Source organism: Bufo gargarizans, chromosome 1, assembly GCF_014858855.1.
Source record: "Bufo gargarizans isolate SCDJY-AF-19 chromosome 1, ASM1485885v1, whole genome shotgun sequence".
Taxonomy (NCBI): domain Eukaryota; kingdom Metazoa; phylum Chordata; class Amphibia; order Anura; family Bufonidae; genus Bufo; species Bufo gargarizans.
This window is the reverse complement of record NC_058080.1, coordinates 467,398,046-467,413,664: the sequence shown is the minus strand read 5'-3', so window position 1 is coordinate 467,413,664 and position 15,619 is coordinate 467,398,046.

The following is a 15,619-nucleotide window of genomic DNA, read 5'->3' as shown; positions in this document are numbered from 1 at the left end:
AGGGTTAACAAAGTTTGTAAAATCAGTTTTTAATACCTTGAGGGGTGCAGTTTCTTAGATGGGGTCACTTTTATGGAGTTCATACTCTAGGGGTGCATCAGGGGGGCTTCAAATGGGACATGGTGTCAAAAAACCAGTCCAGCAAAATCTGTCTTCCAAAAACCATACGGCGCACATTTCCCTCTACGCCCCGCTGTGTGGCCGTACAGTAGTTTACGGCCACATATGGGGTGTTTCTGTAAACGGCAGAGTCAGGGCAATAAAGATACAGTCTTGTTTGGCTGTTAACTCTTGCTTTGTTAGTGGAAAAAATGGGTTAAAATGGAAAATTAGGCAAACAAATGAAATTCTCAAATTTCATCCCCATTTGCCAATAACTCTTGTGCATCACCTAAAGGGTTAACGAAGTTTGCAAAATCAGTTTTGAATACCTTGAGGGGTGTAGTTTATAGAATGGGGTCATTTTTGGGCGGTTTCTATCATGTAAGCCTCACAAAGTGACTTCAGACCTGTAGTGGTCCCTAAAAATTGGGTTTTTGTAAATTTCTGAAAAATTTCAAGATTTGCTTCTAAACTTCTAAGCCTTGTAACATCCCCAAAAAATAAAATATCATTCCCAAAATAATTCAAACATGAAGTAGACATATGGGGAATGTAAAGTCATCGCAATTTTTTGGGGTAGTACTATGTATTACAGAAGTAGAGAAACTGAAACTTTGAAATTAGCAAATTTTCTAAAAATTTTTGGTAAATTAGGTTTTTTTTTTATGCAAAAAAATATATTTTTTTACTTCATTTTACCAGTGTCATGAAGTACAATATGTGACGAAAAAACTATCTCAGAATGGCTTGGATAAGTCAGTGTTTTAAAGTTATCAGCACTTAAAGGAACACTGGTCCTATTAAGGTGAAATAGGGCTGAGTCCTTAAGGGGTTAAAAAACGAATATGACAGTAGTATTTAAGGCTTGTATTTCACACTGACAGATGCAACAAGGGCTGTAAAATTTTGTATTTTGCCCAAAAAGGGTGTTTTTTGAAACCCGGAAATTATTGCAGTATTTCAAGCTTTAATTTCACACTGACAATTGCTGCATAGGCCCCAGATGTATTTTGTTGCAGAAAATGGGTGCTTTTTTAAACCCAGAAAATTATTGCAGTATTTCAAGCTTGTATTTAACAATGACAGATGCAGCAAATGCTGAAAATTTAGTATTTTGCCTAAAATTTGTGTTTTTTTAATAACAGAATTTGACACCTACTCTGGAAAATATCTCTATTAACTCTTTAGCTATTAACGCTTTAACTCCCAGCTACCCGCTGGGCCCGGACCAACACATTCACCCCCAGTCTTGCCAAAATCTCACCCTTTACTTTTAAGTAGTCGGCCGCTTGATCGTCTGGCAAGTCGAAATACACCCGCTGGGAATCGGATGCCAGGAATGGAGCGACAACCGCAGCTCACTGGTCACGGGGTAGCTTTTCCCTGATGACCACTTTCTCGTACATCGCCAGGTAGGTTTCGTTGTCATCTGCTGGGATCATCTTAGTAATCGCGGCACTGACTGCTTTCCAGGCATCATGGATGCTCGGGGTTGCTCCTGCTGTATGCAAAGCCATCACGTGTTGTAGCCGCAACTTGTTAGTCTCCTGCTTATTAGCCTCCCGTTGCTGCAGGTTTGTCTCTCGCTGCTGCAGATTAGCCTCCATGAGGGCCTTCACAACAGCTTCCATTTTGTCGTGGGGCACTAGTTGTAATACAGCTGGTTTAATGTACTACATACAACCATGCCTGAAAAATGCAGAAACCCAAAATATCGGAGTTCACGCCAGCCTTACTACTCTTCCCCACATCCTCCACCAATTGTGGGGACTCGCTCTAATAGACAGGATTCGCGGACGCAGTACAGAGGCAACAACAAGTTCTTTGAATTAAACAGTTCAATGTTTTATTCACACTTTAGGCAAGTGACAAAACAAGCGGTCATATTCAAACAAAAAGTCACCTTGCGGTGTTGGTGGTAATTTACACCATGCGGAAATTCTGCCTCAAAGAGTCCTTGCTCATAGCAGCACCAACCTATGTTTTCACGCCAAACAGGTAGAAAGCCTTCATCCAGACACAAGGCTCCCAGATGCCAACACAGAGACATGGTTTCTGAGCCTATTTAAGGACAGTCAGGTGCTGCAAAAACCCAGACCGGCATTTAAAATCCGGTCCGGTATTTGACCTCACCTGGCTGTAAATCAGCCCAGCAGCACCAGCTGGGAGGAAAATACCTGTTTTCCCAGGCCAAACCTCTCACTGTGTCACAATACATAAAGAAAAAAAAATACTTACCTACTCTGCTCCGCTCCGGCCGTCTGTCAGTACAATCCCGTCATAACCACTGCGGCGCTGCGTGATCCCGCGAGACCTGCGACCTCAGAGCCGGGTCTCGTGCTGTCACAGCTGGTGGCGCAGCACCGGAGAGGGTATGGGTAGGTGGGTATGGGTTATTTAATGCGTGCACTGTGCAGGTAGCGCAGCCAGCCAGCTGCACTGTAGGCATTATAAAAATAAGTTGCACAGAGAGGCCCCGAGCCCGACTGCGGGCCCCCCATCCCACCGGGCAATCGTTACTCTGCTGGTTATATGGTATAACTTACCTAGCTGTGGTAACATGACACACTGCAGAGATTCTGCTAACAATATCCTCATGTTACTCTAACCAGAAGCTACTGACACTATTCTGCTTGCCTAAGATGATAACATTGACTTCATCTCTGCCTCTGATGTTCAGGGTGCCTAATGCGTGTTTATAAGGCTATGCCCACATCTGCATTCAGTAAATGTAGTTGCCTGTTCCAGCAGAGGAGCAGACTACTGGAATTACCACATAAGGCATAGCTAGACACCACCGGGGCCTGCCCAATCCCTAGACACTAATGGAAACCGTTGAGTGCCTGGCAAAACGATCAGCTTTCTGACAGAAAAAAAGCCCTGCATGCAGCGGTATGTTGCATGCTAGAAACCTGATGGACCCCATTATAGTGAACAGGGAACCCTTGGTACCCAGCGGTGTCGGCTATGATGGTTATGGTAATTTCTCTGCTGGAACAAGCTACTAAATTTATGCAGATGTGAAACTAGCCTAAGAAAGTATGAATATTTGTACAGACTCTGCCAAGGGACATTTATTATTTGTAGTTTGTACAGATAACATGAGATATTGCATGAGATCATATTAGCTGTAACATAAACAAAGGAACTATAGCAAAGTTTTACTTTACACCTATCTATACTTCCTTATTTTCATAACTGAAGTCATTCTTTTACATAGTTCCTTTTAGCATCAATATGTTTATCATACAGCTCACACAAGATGCAACAACTTCTCACATCCGCTAACCTCTTTCACACTGGTATATGCACTGTGGTCTATGTGTGGTCAGTAGCACTTTTGGGATCTTCTATTTCTATTTTCAAATATACATTGTTTGTCCCTTTCCTTGGTCCTCTGTAAAGTAAAAAAATGGTGCGATTTAGATTGTCTTTCCTGCAATGGTATTTGCAATTTCCTCTGTTTAACACTTTGGAGCACAAGCTAGTAACAAGAACTTTCCACACTACCTCAAAATAATTTGATTTAAGTAGTCCCTGTACTTTGAAAAAACTTTTGATATGTCATAGCAACATATTAAATGTTTTGATCCATGGGGTATAAGTACTTAGGCCACCACAAATCACCAGAATGAGCAGAGAAAAGTGCTCCCATAGAGCATTGTCTCTGCTCGTTGCAGGAGGTGGGCCCAATAGAAAGTCTATGGGGATCATTTATTAAACAGAAATACACCTAAAGGCATATTTCTGGCGCAGATTGCTCCGCAAAGGTCCTTTGCACTGCAATCTGTGATTTTTCCCTGCTCATGCCAGGTCTAAAAAGTAGGCATGGTTTACGCATAGAAAATTGTACCAAATGGTCTAAAGGTAAGACAGCAAGGATACTGTCTAACATTTAGAAGCAGTGGTGGATCCGCCAAAGGTACGTATTGGCCAGCGCCTCTTCATAACTCCGGCAGATCAACCGCCAGTGCACATGTAACACAACAGAGTAGCATTACCACTTCTACACCTCGCTATCATCTTTATTGGTTAACCTCATGTCATCATGTGTATTTATTTCAGGTCCAAACACTGTGCATTTCCAATTTTGCAACTGTTATGTTAATGTTATGTGCCTGGTTCACCAGCAGGTGGCAGAAAATATGGCAGAGCTACAGTTAGGTAGAATGGAGCTTTCCATTTCATTCTAACACCCCCCCCCTACCCCCGTGGAGGAGTGGGCGAGTCCTACTTCCTGCAGGAAGGGAGGGGTCCAAGTTTAGTTGCAGTCTAGCTTACCCCAGTCTAGCTTAACCCAGGCCAAACAAAGCCAAGCCAGCCAGAGCACCTTCAGCTCTGCTGGATATGGAGGCCAGAGTTTGGAGCCTCAGGAGCCAGGAGGTTTGCCTGGCCTAATTAAGAGACAGAATACAAAGAGAGAAGTTGCAGCATAAATAAGAAGCTGAGTTTTACAGACAGACTGTCAGCACAACAGAGCCAGAGAGCAACAGATGTAGCAGAGACAAGTTTGCCTGCCAGAGTTTAATGCTAAAGCCTGCTGGGACCAAGACAAAGTTTGTAAACCGTTTTGGAAAACGTTTACCAAAGTAAAGCTGCTATGTAACTTCATCACAAGGTCTGGACTCAAGTTATTTCTTTCATCCCTCAATTACTACCACCTATTTGTCTGCTTCGGAGCCAACCTGGAGTTCGAGCAGTATCCAGATAGGAGCACCGTGACACAAACACTAAGGGACATTTTAGGCCACCCTATACCACTCGGCCATTCCTACACCTGGTTACCACCACCAATCACAAAAGGGGCCCTGGGATGTTTCCATCTGCGCTGCACAGGCTTTATTAAATCGCATCTGCTCCAGCCCAACAGAGAGGCATGAATACTTGGGCCACCTTGAAAGGATATTTTTACACCAGAGCTACCATCTTACCACAATTCAGGACCAAATCAACAGAGCCACTAGGAAGCCTAGAAATCAACTCCTTGAATATAAACAAAAAGAAGGTAATGATCGTGTACCTCTAGTGGTGACCTACTGTACAACCCACAACTAGAGGTACTAATTAAAAAACTACACAATACTATACTCAAAGATGACTGCCTCAGGACAATATTCCCAGAATCCCAGACCCTCCTATGCTATGCTTCAGAAATATGATGATCAGGAGTTCACTACCATCCAATATACAGAAAGGAACCTTTCCCTGCAATGTGAGGAGCTGAAAAACCTGTTCACACATACTGACCACAGACAGGATACGTATCCCAAACACTCAGCAAGACTATAAGATTCCTGGAACATTCATGTGTTCTGCATCCAATGTGGTGTACCTCCTTATGTGCACTAAATGTCCAAATCAGGGTCTTTATGTGAGGGGAACAGGGCAGACACTCAGGGTGAGGATAAGGTCTCACTGCCATTCCATAAAGGAGAAAAATACAACTTTCCCTGTTGCCAAACATTTTGGTGATCCTGGCCATAACATTACAGACCTAGGGTCATTTCAAATTCCAAAGGGAAAAATTAGCTTGGAAATACAAATTTATGACTGTCTTTGACACACTCAACACAGGACTAAATTTGTATCAAGGTTTCATGGCCTGCTAAACCATCTGAGGAGAAAGAGGGGTCCTCTCCTCTCTAAACTCAGAGACCAACAAAGTTTCACACAGCTTATCTGTAAACTAATTAAGGACTCCTTCTCCAAGACCATTGCTCTGTTTGTTGGTGTTTTGCAATCTATTACTACACCTCTGTTCTTTCCTGTGTATATCCATGTATATTTTTCAATCCAGTGAGGCTGTACTGGGATGCCAGTTTAGGGGAGGCCGACATGAGGGGTTTTGGCGAGAGGGGGCCGGTAGTATAGGGGTTAAGCTGTAGAGGAATCTGGTGGGTGGAGTGTAGAAGGGGGTGGGCTAGGGAGTTTATATTATGAGGGGAGTATCAGCGTCATTTTAGAGTCTTAATAAAGAAAGGAACGAACTCACACGATGCAGGCGGTGGAGGCTTTGATCCAGCAGTTGCGGGCAGCAGCAGAGGCTCAGGGACCCGAATGGCTGAAGGAGCAGGTGGCCGGCGTGCTGCAGGGGGCGGTGGTGAGTACAGTAAGCTCACCACCAACTGTTAGACGGCCGCGGCGGGTACGGCCGCCGGCGCGCCTTAGTCCGGATGTGAATCCCAGGGCTCGGCGCCGGGTGCGGAGCCCCTCCAGGGACCCTTCGCTTAGGGAGGTTGGCGGAGTGCCTGTAGCCAGCTCCTCCCGACACGGGAGGAATCCTTGTGCACGGTGGAGCCCAAGAACAGGCGGGCGGATGCAGGACCAGGTACGGGGGGTGCCCCCAGTCCGGGGGAGGCCGCCCGGTGGGGGATTGATGCTGTGTCGGTCGTGGCTGTAGGCAGGGAGATGGAGAATGCGCACAGTTCACAGGAGACGAACGGGCAGCATGGTGGAGGCTCTGCCTACCGTGGAAGAGGAGAAAAACAGGGGCAGGTGCATAGCGCATCCAGCAGGCCTGTTGCTGGGATGTTGATGGCGCATGGAGAGGGAGATCGTGCAGCACCATAAGATCATCAGGAGGCAGGACCATCAGCTGCGGGGTTCACAGTCCCCCGGCAGCTAGGTGAGGCTAACTGGGGTACTGTTAACGCGTGGACGGGCTGCCCAGGGGGGGTTGGGGGGCCACAAGGGGACCTGGGTACGGGCTTGGGTCAGCTTTTTCATAGTTTAGCAGGGTGGGGGCGCCAGGTGTTTCCCAGGTATCGGCATGGGGGATGGGGGCTGGGGTTAGTGGGGGAGCTGGCAGTGTGGCGAGCAGGGCATGCGACTCGGTGTCAGTGCAGACGCAGGTTGGGGGGGATGAGGATAGGCCGAAAGTGGACGATGCAGCGCGTGGGGAGGAGTATGTTTGCTTTGATGGACCGTTGGGGTGCATTTGAAACAGGAGGCGTGGGAGCGAATTTGGAAGGGGGAGTATGTTTTAATTTTTTCCTTGCTCCCCCTGGAAAGGTTTAATTTAGATAAGGGGAGAAAGGAGGACGGTAAAAAAGAGGAAGATGACAAACGTAGGTTTCGCCTAATTCCACGTACTTTTTCTAATTGGCTCCAGGCATTCGCTATTTTAGCCAGTGTGATAGGGGAGAAGAAGCCGGAGTGCTGTTCAGCTCTTTTTTGTTATGTGGATGCGATTGGGGAGGCGTTCCGTGTGTGGGGGGACGGGCTGGTTGCGTTACGACGAGCAGTTCCGACAGAGGATATCGGTGCGCGGTAACATTAGATGGGATCATAAGGATATTGGCTTATGGAGGCAGGTGATGGCTACAGTGTGTACAGGGCAGCCCTTTCGGGGGGAGTCGGGGGGGGTCAGGATAGTCAACGTTTTCGGCTTTGCTTCCTCTTTAACGAGGGCAACTGCAGATTTGAGGCAAAATTTAGGTTTAAGCATGAGTGTTCAGCCTACGGCGGTAATCATGGATTCAACCGTTGTTTTAGAGGGAGTAGGCAAAAGGCAGGGGAGGCCGGTGGAAAAGGCTCTGACTCCGATACGGGTGGAAGAGATGGGGCCCTATCTAAGTAGATATCCCGATCGAGGGGTGGCAGAATTTCTGAGGGACCGGTTTACTAGGGGTCTTTGTATTCCTTCGGCGCCGTTGCCGGTTGTTACGGGGGGAAAAAATTTGCGTTTGGCAATTGAACATGCGGAGGTGGTGTCGGAAAAATTGGCGAAGGAGGTATCTTTGGTACGTATGGATGGCCCCTTTTTGAGGCCGCCTTTGGACAATTTGAGGATATCACCTTTGGGGATTGTACCTAAGAAGGAGCCGAATAAGTTTTGGCTGATTCATCATTTGTCCTATCCTAAGGGACCATCGGTCAATGAAGGTATCGATCCGGAACTATGTTCAGTGGTGTACACTTCATTTGACGCGGCTGTGGATTGGGTGCGGAAGTTGAGGGTGAGGGCATTGTTAGTGAAAACGGATATTGAGGCAGCGTTCCATCTTTTGCCAGTTAATCCGGATAGTTTACATTTGTTGGGATGTTATTGGCAAGGGGGTTATTTTGTGGATAGGTGCTTACCGATGGGGTGTTCAGTGTCGTGCGCATACTTTGAAGCATTTAGTTTGTTTTTGGAGTGGGTCGTTAGGGACGCCTCCGGTTGTTCATCCATTATTCATTACTTGGATGATTTCCTTTGTTTGGTCCCGGCGGGGTCCCAGGTTTGTTCCTTGTTGCTGAGCACCTTGGAGTCAGTTTTTGGTTTGTTCGGGGTATTATTGGCGGTTGGTAAAACGGTGGGTCCCACTACGGAGTTGAGTTTTCTGGGTATTGTCATTAACACCGAAAGGATAGAATGTCGTTTGCCTGAGGAGAAAGTACAGGATTTACGTATGGTGGTTGAGAGAGCAAAGAAGGCGGCAAAGATCAGATTGAAGGATTTGCAGTCGTTGCTAGGAAAACTCAACTTCGCGTGTCGGATTATGCCAATGGGGAGGATTTTTTGTCGACGTTTGGCGGGGGCTACGGTGGGTGTTACGGCCCCGCATCATTTTATTAGGTTGGGGAGAGAATTAAAAGGGGATTTAGCGGTGTGGGCGGAATTTTCTACAGCATTTTAATGGTAGGACGTTGGTTTTGGGGGAAGCTGTGGATAATTTTGACTTTGAATTGTTTTCGGACGTGGCGGGCGGCTCGGGCTTCGGGGTGTACTGTCATGGGCAATGGTGTGCGGGCAGGTGGCCGGAGGCCTGGGTGGAGAGGGGATGGGTTAGGAACTTGGCGCTGTTAGAGCTTTTTCCAATTGTGCTGGCATTGGTGTTGTGGGGGGATCGGTTTAGAGATAATAAAATCTGTTTTCATTGTGATAATCTGGATGTAGTGCAGGCCATTAATAGTATGACTGTGTCGTCACCGCCGGTGGTTCGTTTGTTACAGCATTTAGTTTTGGTCTGTTTGTCGCTGAATGCTTGGGTGGTAGCGGTACATGTGGTGGGTGTTTTTAATAGTATTGCGGATTCCCTTTCTCATTCGCAGTGGGAGCGGTTTCGGCAGTTGGCGCCGGGAGCGGATGCCAAGGGAGTGCCCAGAGTCCATGTGGGAGCTGTTGGAGGTACCATAGACAGGCTGCTGCGGGATTCAATGAGTACCGGGACGTGGGTGGCGTACGGTTAAGTGTGGAATGAGTGGCAGCGGTGGTGTGAGGAGTTGGGTGCTCAGGTGAATGAGGGGGATATCCCGTTATTATTGTTCCTAGGCCATGTTAAGGAGCTTGGCTGGTCTGTCGCAAAATTAAATAAGTGGATTGCGGGGGTGGCTTTCGGTTTTAAATTGAGGGGTTGGCCAGATGTGACAAAGACGTTTTTAGTTAGACAGGTGTTGCGGGGTTGGCGGCATGGGAAGACGGTTGCGGACAGAAGGAAACCAGTCTCTTTTCAGCTATTGTTGAATCTGGGTTCGCAGTTGGAATTGGTTTGTAGTTCGAGTTGGGAGGTGAAGCTATTTAAGGTAGCGTTTTCTTTAGTGTTTTTTTGGGGCGTTCAGTTAGGGGAGTTGGTATGTCACAGCGTGCGGGCTATTGGCGGGAGGTTATTAAGGGAGGATGTGGTGCTTTCGGGGGACAGGGTGGTGATAGAAGTTTGCAGGTCAAAAACGGATAAGGAAGGTAGGGGGAGTTATGTTAGGTTGTTTGAGGTGCCTAGTTGTTCACTCTGTCTGGTCTGGTGTTTGCGGGAGTATGTCGTAGATGGTGTGGCAGAGGTGGGACCGTTGTTGAGACACATGGACGGGTCGTATTTATCGCGTTACCAGTTTCTGGCAGTGTTTAAACGTTGTTTGCATAAGCTGGGTATTTCATTGGAGGATTTTATAGGGCACTCGTTCAGGATAGGGGTGGCTACAGAGGCGGCTAGGTTAGGAATGATTGACAAAGTGATCAAAAAAATTGGGAGATGGGAATCAGTTAGGTTTAGGTCCTCTATTCGGGTGGGATTGTTGTAGAAGTTATCTGGACTGATGTGTTTCTGTGTTTGCTTTGTCATATTTTTCAGGTTCCAGCTCGGCGTTGGTTTGGATACTGGGGCACTCTTTCGTGTTTTGGGGAACTTTGAGGACAGACGTTCGTCGTGAGGGTCGGCAGTTGGGGTTCGACAGGGACATCACGGTTGGGGTTCGACAGGGACATCACGGTTGTTCGATGGTTGGGGGTGAGAGGTATGTTGTGGGAAGGGGTGTTAAGGGAGCTTCATCGTTATGTACGGTTGGGTAGGGCACCGGATGTGTTGGTGCTTCATGTGGGGGGAAACGATTTGGGGGTGAGGCCAGTGAGAGAGCTACTACGGGACATTAAGTTTGATTTATTACGTTTGTGGTCGTTATTCCCGTGCATGGTAACTGTATGGTCCGACATTGTGCCTCGCCAGGTGCCCCACGCCACACGATCAGTGGAGTGCCTTAATAAGGCAAGGATTAAAGTTAACAGGGCATTGGGTAAGTTTATGGCCAGGAATGGTGCGGTGGCGGTGCGGCATTCAGAATTGTAGCAGGGTGTGGGGGCGTTTTGGAGGACGGATGGTGTGCATCTGAATGCCGTGGGTATTGATTTGTGGTCTTTGGGGCTGCAAGGAGGAATTGAGCGAGCACTTGGGGTGTGGAGAAACGTGCAACTCTGAGGGAGATATGTCAGGTTGCGCGTCGTTGGCGGTGGGGGGTCCTCGAAGTTGGTGGTACGGATGCTTCGGGAGAATGGGAGGGCCGCAATGGTGGGGCTGGACTCCCATGGTTCGACAGTTGGCTCGGATGAAAGGCGTCCGTCAGGTGGTCTCCGAGCTGGTGCTTTACGCTGGTGCTTTACGGCTGGAGGCAAGATGGATGTGCCAGTTTGGGGAGTTGTGTTTAAACTAATTTTGGGCTTCAAGGACCTCTCTCGTCAGGGGTATAAAACTGTGTAGTTATGTTATTTATGGTTATTGTATTAATTTTTATAAACTGCTGCTGTGGCCATTAAAATCCCAAAATTTGGTCTTGGTCTTTTATTTGAGGAGTTTAGAGTAATAAGTGGGGCCAGAGCAAGTAGGGCAGGCCCCCGGAAAAATAGCCAATAACCCACTCATGGCCTGAAGGGACCTCAGATTTTCGAAAGCTTGCCTTGTAAAATAATTTATTTTTGATAGCCAATAAATATTATTACAATATTTTATATTGCTTCTCTTTTGGAGAGCATCAAGAATTCTCACTACTGGCTAAGGCTGCTTTCACACTAGCGTTTTTAATTCCGCTATTGAGATCCGTCATAGGATCTCAATAGCGAAAGAAAACGCTTCAGTTTTGCACCCATTGTCAATGGGAACAAAACTGAACTAAACGAATCAGAATGCACCAAAATGCATTCTATTCCGTTTGGTTGCTACTCCATCACGGACAGAATAATGCTGCAAGCTGCGTTTTTCTGTGCGCAATGTTGTGTGGAGCAAGACGGATTCGACACAATTGAAAACTGATCCGTCCCCTATTGACTTTCAATGGTGTTCAAAACAGATCCGTCATGGCTATAGAAGACATAATACAACCAGATCCGTTCATGACGGATGCATGCGGTTGTATTATTGTAATGGAAAGCGTTTTTGCAGATTCATGACGGATCCGCAAAAAACACTAGTGTTAAAGTAGCCTTACATGGCACCAAACCTTTTTCTTTTAATCTTGTTTTGCTGCTCATTTGGCCAGTTTGGTGCCTTTGTATAGAATATCATAGGGGGACATTTATCATCTGCTCTTCATCAGAAAAGTGTAGTCAAAATGTCACAAACTGTGGAATATGTTGCTGCTGTTCCAAATTTCTAGGCTTTTTGGAGGAAACATGTCTGTCACGGAAGGTGTACAGGAAACAAGACTATGCAAAATGAATATATGACTCACTGGATCCAAAACTAAGGAACAAAAGGGAGACCCCTGCATCAGACCTGGCTCTCTCCCTGTCTGCTCAGCCTATGCGAAAATCCCAATGGTGAATGGTCGCATATCCATGTACCTCGACTATATACCACCTCCTGAACACCCTACAATAGTGAGGGGACACGACCACCGGCTCCCTACACCAGACACGGAGGGAGTCAGGGTCACCTGGGATCCAGCAAACAGAAAATCACAAATAAATGTACAGCACTTATCTTGTAGAAGGCTGGAAGATAGGATCAGCATGCACACACACTCCAGGAAGTTGTATAAGCCGCACACTAATGCATTATGGGGAGGAATTTAAAGGGATGCAATCAGTCCAACTACATGACAGCTGAGAGAGGCTAACGAGATGAGGAACTGAAATTCAAAACAAAGAAAACTCAAGGAGGAGGTTCTGAAAGGCTTCTGTCAGAGCTTCTCAGCTGTCTGGTTGTGACAGTACCCCTCCCTCTAAGAGTGGACTCCGGACACTCAGAGCCCACCTTCTCAGGATGGGACCTATGGAAAGCCCTGATGAGACGAGTGGCCTTAATATCCGTCACTGGGACCCACATCCTCTCCTCAGGACCATAACCCTCCCAATGAACGAGGTACTGGAGAGAACCGCGGACAAGACGAGAATCCACAATCCTAGAGACCTGAAATTCAAGATTCCCATCAACCATAATCGGAGGAGGAGGCAAAGGCGAGGGTACAATGGGTTGAACATAAGGTTTCAATAAGGACTTATGAAAAACATTATGGATCTTCCAAGTCTGAGGAAGATCAAGACGGTAGGCAACAGGATTGATGACAGACAGGATTTTGTAAGGCTCAATAAACCTAGGACCCAACTTCCAGGAGGGAACCTTCAATTTGATATTCTTGGTAGACAACCACACCAGATCACCAACATTCAGGTCCGGACCAGGCACACGTCTCTTATCTGTCACACGCTTATATCTCTCACTCATGCTCTTTAGATTATCCTGAATCTTTTGCCAAATAGATGACAAAGACGAGGAGAATCTGTCCTCATCAGGTAAACCAGAAGACCCCTCTCCCGAGAAAGTCCCAAACTGCGGATGAAACCCATATGCACCAAAAAATGGTGACTTATCAGAGGACTCCTGACGACGGTTATTTAAAGCAAACTCAGCAAGGGACAAAAAAGAACACCAATCCTCCTGATTCTCCGCCACAAAACAGCACAGATATGTCTCCAGATTCTGATTGACGCGCTCTGTCTGGCCATTCGACTGCGGGTGGAAAGCAGAAGAGAATGACAACCGAACCCCCAAGCGAGAACAGAAAGCCTTCCAGAATCTGGAAACAAACTGCGTGCCCCTATCAGAGACTATGTCTGAAGGAATACTGTTGTGGAATCATATATCTATATATCTAGTATCAAATGTATACTTGCTTGTATTATATCTAACAGTTTGCTTAACAAACAAGATGGCCCCTGAAGTAGCAGCCAGCTCCCTTAATAATCCCTTACTAAACACTTTATGATATTGAAATTGCTGACATAGTGCTGACATTGCTAAAGTATGGAGTGATAATGTGATACCTTGTCATGGGACTTAGTAATGTGACAATTAGATCATCAAATTAGCCGAGTCATAAAGTTCCTCTTTTTTGCTATAAAAAATCATGTAATCTCAATAAACGCAGCATCTTGCATTGACTGACTTCTCTGTGACAGTCTGTGTGTGATCTCTTTCAAGGCGTACGTATGCCAATCATTTTATACCATTCGGAGCAATACATCAATCTTCACTGACTATATTGGAGTCAGATCCAGAACCATATCAGTTGGCGCCCAACGTGGGGCCTGAGGATTGGACCTCCTGCTGGCGTACCCCCAGAGACTGGACCCAGAGAGACAAGCCAACGGACACCGGGACCGCGGCCCGTAATAAGAGGTGAGAAAATATATTCATCTTACCTATTCTGTGTCCCTTGGCTTAGTCTATCCATATTTGTTCTAGGGAGGGGTGCACCGACAGTGAGGCATCCTCAGGGGCATGAAAGTAAGAACCCCATTGTATTGATAAGCTTGATGTATTGTGTTTTATTATTTTTTTGTGTATGGTTGGTTTCTCTGGTCTCTGGGAGAAAGGAGAGGCATAGACTGACAGAACAATAGAAGTCTCCTAAAGTGCCTACATTGAGGGGTAACCCTGGTGTGTAACCCCAAGAAATAGTAGAAGGGAAGGAGACGGCTTGCTGATAACCCAGTGGTGTGTTAATCTCAAGCTCAAGGTGTTTGTTTGTCAGTGTCTGTGCTAATCCAACTATCAGAGACAGACAGTAAGTGAAGGCTCCAGAACGTGTTGAAGGCTCCAGAACGTGTTGTTTTGAAAAAAATGGGTAACCGAAATAGTGTCCCGAAGGGCTATTGTTCACCTGAACAGTACGTGGCGGACCGGAGAGGAAAAGGTTATGTTAAAGGATTAAGCAAGTTAGAAAAGAATTATGGTATTGCAAAAGGAGGTGTATTGTGTTCTGCTATGTGGCAGACATTGTTGACTGAGAAAAGAGGCAAATTGAATGATGATAAGTTGATAGATACAGTCAGGGTATGGCTGGACTGTAGCAAAGAATTTGAACAGACAAAAGGAGAAGCAATGTTTGATGAAAAATCAGGACTCCATTACTATCGGCCTGGCCCAGTCTTAGTACAGGAACAGCCACCGCCCTATAACAATGGCGCAGCTGAAAGAAAAAGGGGAAGTTGGACTTGTACACATTGTGGTCAGCAGAACCCTGCCCCCCGTGATACGTGCTTAGCCTGTGGTGCTCCACGCCCACATAATCATGCTCTTTTAGCCCCCCAGCACGTCTCACCAGTCCCAGCAATGACGCCATCTTGTCCTCCGCCAACGCCCAAGGCTGGACTTGTAATCTCCCCAAACCCTGCTCTTTCTGTCATGCCACAAGTCACTACTATATACCCACTTGTAAATCCTGACGGCACCTACATGCTACCCAGTCAGCCCATAGCTCCAGCTCATATAATGGTAGGAGGAAGTGGTGCTGTAGATCAGGAAGATGAGGATGGGGAGAAACAAAAGGAAGATGCAGGGGAAGACTCACAGCAGACAGTGGACTATGCACCAGGTGCTGCAGCACAAACCCCAGGATATCGCAGCCCCCCACCGCACCTTGGACAATTTTCTGATATTACCCTAAGTAGCCAGCAGGGTGCAGCAAGAGCAATGAATGAGTCTTTTCAAAACCAAATTACAGAGCTGCAAAGAGAGATCCATAACATAGGACAAGGAAATCTTGAAGCCTTAAGGGAAATATACTTGAACACTCGCCCAGTCGGGCCACCTAAGTATGTGTCCTTTACCCCCCAGCAGTTGTTCACCATAGTGAACCTCATGCCTGACCCAGATACACACCCTATGCCCTTTTATAGAAAATTGGCACAAGTTTATCAAACCTACGGGTGTACTTGGTCAGACTTGCAAAGTATTGTGCAAAATAAAACTGGTGAATTTTCTTCACTTATAATGGATCACATACGCCAACCAGAACTCCCTGGAGCAAATTATGACACTCGTGATTC